The following is a 10,742-nucleotide window of genomic DNA, read 5'->3' on the forward strand; positions in this document are numbered from 1 at the left end:
TCGTCAGATCAGCGTTCCACTTGCCTTTACCAAAGGCAGCAAGTCCTTCCTTGGCAGAATGTTTGGATAAAGCGACATGATTGTTTGGCTCAGTATGGCCAGTACCAGTAATGACAACCTCATCATCTTTGGTACCGCTGGTTTGCACTGGAGCTGTTGGCTTGTCAGTAGGCTTTGCTGGAATGGTGGAGCTTTCAATCCGGACGGAACCTGTAGGCTGATGGGTAGGACCTGAGGTGTTAGTAGGTCTCTCTTCTGCAATAAGATCATCATCTTGCTGCGGTGGATCGTTGGGAATATCCTCAGGAATAGCCGCTTCAACATTGGGTGTCTTGTCCGTTTCAAGAACGACATCCTCTTCGGTCGCTTTGTCCAGGCGGGCCTTCTTGCTTGGCCTAGGTTTGGCCCTGAGAAGGATAACAAAATCAAATACAGAATATGTTCTAAGGCAATGTACTGCAAACATCACAATAAGTATAGCTTACCCAAACACTGTTTTGAGCGGTGGGAGCTGAGTAGCCGATGACTCGCCAGAACATGAGTGGGAAGTAACCTGATAATTGGAGTCAGACAGAGTAAGAGGTTGATGAAAGCAGCCCTCTTTAGGACAAGCACTGACAAGCAAATTAGAGACCTCGGAATGGCGTTTCCGAACCGGACTGTTCGGTAAACCGGCGGAGGTAACTACCTGGCCGCTGTGCCGGGTGGTGCGGCGAGCTTCGTGTTGTTGGGTCTTCATAAGAAGTTTAGGATCCAAATAAGCAAGAGGATGAGAAAATTTAACTTTCCGGTTTGCCTGACGGATTTTTTGTGAAGGCAAAGTTTCTGAATCGGAAGAGAGAATAATTACCTCGGCAACATCCGCGTGGCTGGCTTCGACATCATCCTGACAAATATCATCATCAATAAGACGCATGAAAAATAAACCAAGTGAGTCAAGCTTTACCTCAAAGTCCGGATTATCAACCTCATCGTCAGGAGCCGGATTAGAAGAGGCAGTGGTTCTTTTCCTATGGGCAGTCTTCTTCACAGCTTTAGTCTTTTGCCGGGTTGCTCTTTCCGGTTTGTCCAGTTTTTTTGGCTTCTCCTGCGGCAGTTTTTTGCTCCAAAACGGATCATCCCCTGATTATACAGACACTGATATTAAAAAAACTGTACCAGACATATCAATAACAGATTCAGTAAAGGGAAAAGTCAAAGTCTTACAGCTGGCAGTTTGTTGGTGGCACAGAAAGGAAGCAGGCCGGTTCTAGCGCAGATGTGTTCCGGTTCATTTAGTATCTTACGCACAGCCTTTGTGATTTCTTCACCAGAGAGCTGGAGTCTTGAGTGTCACAGTGGGTCATCAACACGGTCAGTATACTGGCACATCAAACCGGAGTGCAGACTAAGAGGTAGTATGCTCCATGATATCCAAGAACGAGCAAGGTCAACCCCTGTTAAACCGTTGGCCATAAAAGCTCTGAGCTTTGATAGCTGAGGAGCATATTTACTTCTCTCCTGTGCAGTCAATCTTTGTGGAGAAGGGTGTGTGTTGCTGAGCTGCTCCGGTCAAAAGCCAGGCAAGGGATTCTCACCAACAGGGGAGGTGTCTTTGCAGTAGAACCATGTCTAATTCCATTCTTTGGGGTGGCTATGCAGTTTTGCGTGAGGGTATGTGACCTCTTTCCTTTTCTGAATCGCCACACCACCCAACTCCGTATTGGAGCCGTCAGTAAATTCAGTACGACGGTTTAGATGGAATAGGTCTCTGAACAGTTCCACTGTGGGCTCCTCTTGAAAGAACGCTTCACAGAGCACTTGGAAGTGACACATATTTGTAACAGAGTTGGGGCCAGTATCTTGTGGATGGAGCTGGAAATCGGCTAAGACATCCCGGTAAAATTTAGAACCGGGCGACTTAAAGCCCCGGGCTAAGTGATCTACGAAAACAACAACCTCTCCTTCCCGAGGTGTGGGAGGGCATTCTTTGCCAAGAGCCCTCCAATGGATTGTATCCTTACTGCCTAAAGCACCAATCAGGACTAAATCGTCCAGTTCAGCCTCTGTGACGCGAGAAGGAACCCAATTGCACTCATACACTTGCTTGGCCATGATGGAATCTACAAGGTAAAAGATCCCGGTTCAAAAATGCATTGATTAAAATGCACTGGTACGTACAATGTTAAACCGGAAACAGCCCAATCTAAACCGGAGTGTCATGAAGCAACCTACATCTGGCGGTTCAACAAGGGGACTAATGGCATATACCGGTTTGGAAAATTTTCTATAAGGTTAAACCGCCTGACCTAAACATTGAAGCAATTGAGATTGCAGATGGTTAAGTATGCAGAAACAGGTTTCACAAGATCTTATTACGGCATTGGATCTGAAGCAAGTTCAGAAAATAAGAGAAATAGTCGAAGATCAAAGCAGAACAGTATTGAATCAATGAGCAGAAGTATATGTGAGATCTACGGTTTTGGGCAAGAAACTAGCGGCGGATACTGAAAGTTACCGCTACACAAAGCAAGGGTTCACATGTGCATCCAGGAGCTAGTACATGAGTATGAACAAGTGATGAACACCGCAAGAACACGAAGCCCTAGATCAGATCTATGTTGAGAAGAAGAGAAGACCTACCAGAGCTGAGGAAGATGCGGAAGGTCGCCGCGGCTTTCTGGTGCGTTCAAGTTGATGCAGCGGCCAAGGGTGATGCAGAAGACGACGGCGGCGGTGGAGCTCTGAGACTGGCAACGCGAGGAAGACGAAGAGGAAGGGCACGAAGGGAAGAAAAGAAATGACCCTTCGGGCCTATTTATAAGGCAAAGGACATGTGTCAGGCGCGGGAATCAAGGGACCACAGATTTTGGAAGTGGGGCGGTCACCTCGGTCATTGCGAATCTATTAAACAAGAGGATATCATGGATGTTTTCTTTATGACAGATGATGTCACGCCGGTTTACAGCAAACAGAGAAGATGACGTCACAGCGGTTCAACGACTACAAGAAGATGTTGAAGACGAAGATTTTTGCTAAGGATTGACATGAACCTGTTCAAATCAATCTGGGGCCTAATGTTGGGGATATTACTACTGGGCATAAACCGGCCTACCTGGGCTGGATTAACTTCATCAGTAGTTCAAAGGTGTTAAAGCCTAAAGAGGCAGATAAAGGCCCAGGGCCCATAGTCGGTTTACAACCTGTAGCCGTACACCGACGTTTGTGCATATACTTGTACTTTAAGTTAGGAACAAGGAGGGACCAACCCGGATACGAGTATGAACCAGTGTTGGGACTCTTTGAACCGGCGGGCATCACCCGTGTATATAAGGGGGCGACCTGGCGGCGGTTCAGGGACACAGACAACAACTCGAGACATAGGCGAAGCTTGTTTGCTCCCTAGTCATTGAAACCCCATTAATTCCATCACACCTAGACGTAGGCTTTTACCTTCCTCGAAGGGGCCGAACTAGTATAAACTCTCTTCTGTCCTTGTGTCCGCTTTAACCCCTTCAAGCTAACCCGTCGCGATGGCTCCACGACTAAGTCCTTTCTCTAGGACATCTGCCGTGACAAAACCACGACACATCCCACTTATGATTAACCCCTATTGCAAGCATCCGCAACTACAATAGAAGTATTAAGGTAAACCTAACCATAGCATGAAACATATGGATCCAAATCAGCCCCTTACGAAGCAACACATAAACTAGGGTTTAAGATTCTGTCACTCTAGCAACCCATCATCTACTTATTACTTCCCAATGCCCTCTAGGCCCAAACAATGGTGAAGTGTCATGTAGTCGACGTTCACATGACACCACTAGAGGGATGACAACATACATCTCATCAAAATATCGAACGAATATCAAATTCACATGACTACTTATAGCAAGACTTCTCCCATGTCCTCAGGAACAAACGTAACTACTCACAAATCATATTCATGTTCATAACAGAGGGGTGTTAATATGCATAATGGATATGAACATATGATATTCCACCAAGTAAACCAACTAGCATCAACTACAAGGAGTAATCAACACTACTAGCAACCCACAGGTACCAATCTGAGGTTTGGATACAAAGATTGGATACAAGAGATGAACTAGGGTTTGAGATGAGATGGCGCTGGTGAAGATGTTGATGGAGATTGACCCCCTCCCGATGAGAGGATCGTTGTTGATGACGATGGTGATGATTTCCCCCTCCTAGAGGGAAGTTTCCCCAGCAGAACAGCTTCGCCGGAGCCCTAGATTGGTTCCGCCCAGGTTCCGCCTCGTGGTGGCAGAGTTTCTTCCCGAAAGCTTGCTTATGATTTTTTCCTTGAAGAAAGACTCCATATAGCCAAAGATGGGCGTCAGAGGGCCACCAGGGGGGCCACGAGGCAGGGGGCGCCCAGGGGGGTAGGGCGTGCCCCCACCCTCGTGGATGGTGGGTGGCCCCCCTCTGGTACTTTCTTCGCTCAGTATTTTTTATATATTCTAAAAACAACTCCCGTGGAGTTTCAGGACTTTTCGAGATGTGCAGAATAGGTCTCTAATATTTGCTCCTTTTCCAGCGCAAAATTCCAGCTGCCGGCATTCCCCCTCTTCATGTAAACCTTGTAAAATAAGAGAGAATAGGCATAAGTATTGTGACATAATGTGTAATAACATCCCATAATGCAATAAATATCGATATAAAAGCATGATGCAAAATGGACGTATCAACTCCCCCAATCTTAGACCTTGCTTGTCCTCAAGCGAAAGCCGAAATCGAAAAATATGTCCACATGTTTCGAGATAGAGGTGTCGATAAAAATAAAATACAGACATGAGGGCATCATGATCATTCTTAGAACAACAACAACAACAACAACAACAACACACACACACACATATATATATATATATGTATATATACATTGTCATATGATCTCTTATGCTAAAGTAACAATTCAATCACAATTTCAATTATGAATCATAAACTTCATTGAGAACCAACAAACTCTAATCTCAGTCATTGAGGCAACTGCAATTTATCATAACATAGGAAAGAGTCAATATAAGAGCTTTTCAGCAAGTCCACATACTCAACTATCATTTAGTCTTTCACAATTGCTAACACTCATGCAATATTTATGGGTATGAAGTTTTAATCAGACACAAAGAAAGATAGGGGCTTATAGTTTTGCCTCCCAACTTTTTACCTCAAGGGTAATGTCAACAATAATAATACATGAAAACTCACACCCAATTAGCTATATATATCAGGATCTTTCCAACACATTGTGCTTGCCAAAGGATAAAATGTAAAAAGGAAAGGTGAAGATCACCATGACTCGTATATAAGGTGGAAGATAAAAGTAAAAGATAGGCCCTTCGCAGAGGGAAGCAGAGGTTGTGATGCGCTTGTATGGTTGGATGCACAAAATCTTAATGCAAAAGAACGTCACTTTATATTTCCACTTGTGATATGGACCTTTATTATGCAGTCTGTCGCTTTTATTTCTTCCACATCACAAGATCGTATAAAGCTTACTTTATCCACATTAATAGATCATACATATTTAGAGAGCAATTTTTATTGCATGCACCGATGACAACTTACTTGAAGGATCTTACTCAATCCATAGGTAGGTATGGTGGACTCTCATGACAAAAACGGGTTTACGGATATTTGGAAGCACAAGTAGTATCTATACTCGGTGCAAAAAAATTGGATAGCAAGAGAGGGAAAGGCAAGCTCAACATGTTGGATGATCCATGACAATATAATTTATCTCAGATGTAAGAAAACATAACCCATTACGTTGTCTTCCTTGTCCAATGTCAACTCTTTAGCATATCATACTTTAATGAGTTCTCAAAATTATAAAAGATGTCCAAGATAGTATATTTATATGTGAACCTCTCTTTCTTTATTACTTCCTATTAATTGCAACGATGACCAAAACTATGTTTGTCAACTCTCAATAATTTTTATTCATCATGCTCTTTATATGTGAAGTCACTACTCTCCATAAGATCCATATGATCTCTTTATTTCTTTTTATTTCTTTTTCTTTTTATTTTATTCCCTCAAGATCATAGCAAAAGAATCAAGCCCTTGACTGAACACTAATCTTTATTATATATAGCTCACGGACTCGATTACATAAGAAGATCATAAAGCAAAACTCACAACTAGATCATACTAAAACTTTATTCTACTAGATAAAGATATTATCAAAAGGATCGAACTAAGAAAGACAGTAAAGATAAAAGTGATGGTGATACGATATCGGGGCACTCCCCCAAGCTTGGCAGTTGCCAAGGGGAGTGCCCATACCAGATACTCAGTTCTTCTTTGTTGGTGAAGAAGATGATGGTTTTGTTGATGGCGTAGGCTTCTTCCTTAATTTGCGCTTGAGGACAGAATTTTGATCCCTCAGGCCATCGACCTCCTGCTCCAGGCTTAGTATCTTTTTGCATAATTCCTGCTTGTTTTCCTGCAAGAGGCGAAAAGGGATAAACTCGATCTTAGGTTTCTTTGCTCTATCTGGGAGGCTTGACTTTTTGAACTCCACATGCATGTCCCCGGGTTGAGGTAATGGGACTTCATCTTCATCTGAGCTCGTCTCCTCTTTTCCCTTAGGTTCATAGTCCTCTTCTTCTTCCGTAGTCCAACCACAATGCTCCACATCCCCATAGACCTTAGGATCTGCAAGGTAATCAGCCACATAGCTTTCTCCTTCCGAATCCTGGGACAACATGTTGCTCAAATCTGCAGCAGGACAAATCGAAACAAAGACATGAGATATTTGCGTGATACGGAGGTTAAAACCTTCGGGAGATTATATAATGCATTTTTACCTACTAAAAGAAGTATCGTGCAAGAAAACAGAGTCCCGAGAGCACACGAGGTGCCCACGAGGCAGGGGAGCATGCCCAGGGGGGTAGGGCGCGCCCTCCACCCTCGTGGAAGCCTCGTGTCCTTTCCGGTCTGCTTCTTATTTTCCTATTTTCTTAAATATTCCAAAACGGATAAAAATTGCCATTAGAACTATTTTGGAGTCGGTTTAGTTACCGTACCACGTACCTATTCCTTTTTGGAGTCTGAAACGTTCTCGAAAGTGTCTCTTATGTATTCCTCCGAGGTTACGGTTTCAACAACACTAGTTTCAACATTTATAGAATTACCTGATATATAATGTTTGATTCTTTGGCCATTCACCACCCTCGGATTTGTGCCTTCGAAGCTGTTGATTTTTATGGCACCGGAACGATAGACCTCCTCGATGACGTAAGGACCTTCCCATTTAGAGAGAAGTTTGCCTGCAAAAAATCTTAGATGAGAGTTGTATAGCAATACATAATCACCAACATTAAACTCACGTTTTGTATCCTTTTATCATGCCATCTTTTAACTTTTTCTTTAAACAGCTTGGCATTTTCAAAGGCATGGGTTCTCCATTCATCAAGTGAGCTAATGTCCAATAACCTCTTCTCACCGGCAAGTTTGAAATCATAATTGAGCTCTTTGATGGCCCAATATGCCTTATGTTCTAATTCGAGAGGTAAGTGACATGCTTTGCCATAAACCATTTTATACGGAGACATACCCATAGGGTTTTTATATGCAGTTCTATAAGCCCATAATCCATTACCAAGTTTCTTGGACCAATTATTTCTAGATCTATTAACAGTCTTTTGCAAAATTAATTTGAGCTCTCTGTTACTCAATTCTACTTGACCACTAGACTGTGGGTGATATGGAGATGCAATTCTATGATTAACATCATACTTAGCAAGCATTTTACGAAAGGCGTCATGAATAAAATGTGAACCACCATCAGTCATTAAATATCTAGGGACTCCAAACCTTGGAAAAATAACTTCTTTAAGCATCTTAATAGAGGTGTTATGATCAGCACTACTAGTTGGAATAGCTTCTACCCACTTAGTAACGTAATCAACAACAACTAAAATATCTGTATACCCATTAGAGGAAGGAAATGGTCCCATATAATCGAAGCCCCAAACATCAAATGGTTCAATAACAAGTGAATAATTCATAGGCATTTCTTGACGTCTACTAATATTACCAATTCTTTGATATTCATCACAAGATAAGACAAACTTACGGGCATCCTTGAAGAGAGTAGGCCAATAAAAACCGGATTGCAGTACCTTATGTGCAGTTCTATCTCCAGCATGGTGTCCTCCATAAGCTCCGGAGTGACACTTGCGTAGGATCTATTCCTGTTCATGCTCAGGTATACAACGTCTAATAACACCATCTACTCCTTCTTTACAAAGGTGTGGGTCATCCTAGAAGTAATGTCTTAAATCATAGAAAAACTTTTTCTTTTGCTGGTATGTGAAACTAGGTGGTATAAATTTAGCAACAATGTAATTAGCATAATCGGCATACCATGGAGCAGTACGAGAATCATTTATGACATTTAGTTTTTCATCAGGAAAGCTATCATCAATAGGTAGTGGGTCATCAAGAACATTCTCTAACCTAGACAAGTTGTCTGCAACGGGATTCTCAGCTCCCTTTCTATCAATAATATGCAAATCAAATTCTTGTAGCAGGAGAACACATCTAATAAGTCTAGGTTTAGCATCTTTCTTTTCCATAAGATATTTAAAAGCAGCATGATCAGTGTGAATAGTTACTTTAGAATCAACAATATAAGGTCTGAACTTATCACAAGTAAATACAACTGCTAAGAATTCCTTTTCAGTAGTAGCATAATTTCTCTGGGCATTGTCTAGAGTTTTACTAGCATATTGAATAACATTTAATTTTTTATCAACTCTTTGTCCTAGAACAACACCTACAACATAGTCACTAGCATCACACATGATTTCAAAGGGTAAATTCCAATCAGGTGCCTGAACAATAGGTGCAGAAATCAAGGCTTTCTTAATTATTTCAAATGCTTCTACACAATCATCATCAAAGACAAAAGGGATATCTTTTTGTAATAGGTTAGTCAGAGGCCGAATTTTTTTGAGAAGTCCTTAATGAACCTCCTATAAAACTGGTATGACCAAGGAAACTTCTTATACCTTTGATGTCCTTGGGACACGACATCTTTTTAATAGCATCAACTTTAGCTTTCTCAACTTCAATACCTCTTTCAGAAATTTTATGCCCCAAGACAATACCTTCATTAACCATAAAGTGGCACTTCTCCCACTTCAAGACAAGGTTAGTTTCTTCACATCTCTGCAAAACTCGATCAAGGTTGCTCAAGAAATCATCAAAAGAGGATCCATAAATAGAGAAATCATCCATGAAAACTTCACAAATCTTTTCACAGAAGTCAGAGAATATAGCCATCATGCATCTTTGAAAGGTAGCAGGTGCATTACATAAACCAAAAGGCATACATCTATAAGCAAAGGTACCGAAAGGGCAAGTAAAAGTAGTCTTTTCTTGATCATCAGCTGACATAGGTATTTGAGAGAAACCAGAGTAACCATCTAGAAAGAAAAAATGTGTATGTTTGGATAATCTTTCTAGTATTTGATCAATGAAATGTAAAGGGTAATGATCCTTTTTAGTGGCTTTATTTAATTTGCGGAAATCAATCACCATCCTATAACCTGTAATAATTCTTTGCGGAATCAATCCATCTTTATCATTAGGAACGACAGTAATACCTCCCTTCTTAGGGACACAATGGACAGGGCTTATCCACTGACTATTAGCAATGGGATAAATTATACCTGCTTCAAGGAGCTTTAATATTTCCTTTCTTACCACTTCTTTCATCTTAGGATTTAGCCGTCGTTGGTGATCAATAACTGGTTTGGCGTCTTTCTCCAAATTTATTTTGTGTTGACATAGAGTGGGACTAATGCCCTTAAGATCATCAAGAGTATATCCAATAGCAGCATGGTGCTTCTTCAGAGTTTTTAATAATTTCTCTTCTTCATGCTCTGAAACGTTAGCACTAATAATAACAGGCTTTTCATCAAGATAAGCATATTTAAGAGTATCAGACAATGGTTTAAGCTCAACCACGGGATCACCCTTAGGTGGGGGAGGATCCCCTAGGATTTCGACATGCAAGTTGTGTTTCAAAATAGGTCCCTGTTTAAACAATACTTCATCTATTTCCCTTCTTTCATTCATATACATATCATTTTCATGGTCTAGCAAATATTGTTCTAAAGGATAATTAGGAGGCACGACAATAGAAGTAAGACCAATAATTTCATCTTTACTAGGCAATTTCTCATCACGGGGTTGTCTACTAAATTTAGCAAAATTAAACTCATGAGACATATCCCCTAAACCAACAGAAACAATATCCTTATTGCAGTCTATCTTAGCATTAACAGTATTCAAGAAGGGTCTACCAAATATAATGGGACAAAAGTCATCTTGTGGGGAACCAAGAACAAGAAAATCAACGGGATATTTAACTTTCCCACACAAGACTTCAACATCTCTAACAATCCCAATTGGTGAAATAGTATCTCTATTGGCAAGCTTAATTGTAACATCTATCTCTTCTATCTCAGCAGGTGCAATATCATGCATAATTTCTTTGTATAAGGAATGAGGTATTGCGCTTGCACTAGCACCCATATCGCATAAGCCATGATAACAATGATCTCCTATTTTAATGGAAATAGCAGGCATGCCTACAACAGGTCTATGTTTATTTTTAGCATCAGGTCTAGCAATTCTAGCAGCTTCATTGCAGAAGTAAATAACATGCCCATCAATATTATCAGCCAAGAGATCTTTAACCATAGCAATTTTAGGTTCAA

This window comes from Triticum urartu, chromosome 7, assembly GCF_003073215.2.
Source record: "Triticum urartu cultivar G1812 chromosome 7, Tu2.1, whole genome shotgun sequence".
NCBI classification, from domain to species: domain Eukaryota; kingdom Viridiplantae; phylum Streptophyta; class Magnoliopsida; order Poales; family Poaceae; genus Triticum; species Triticum urartu.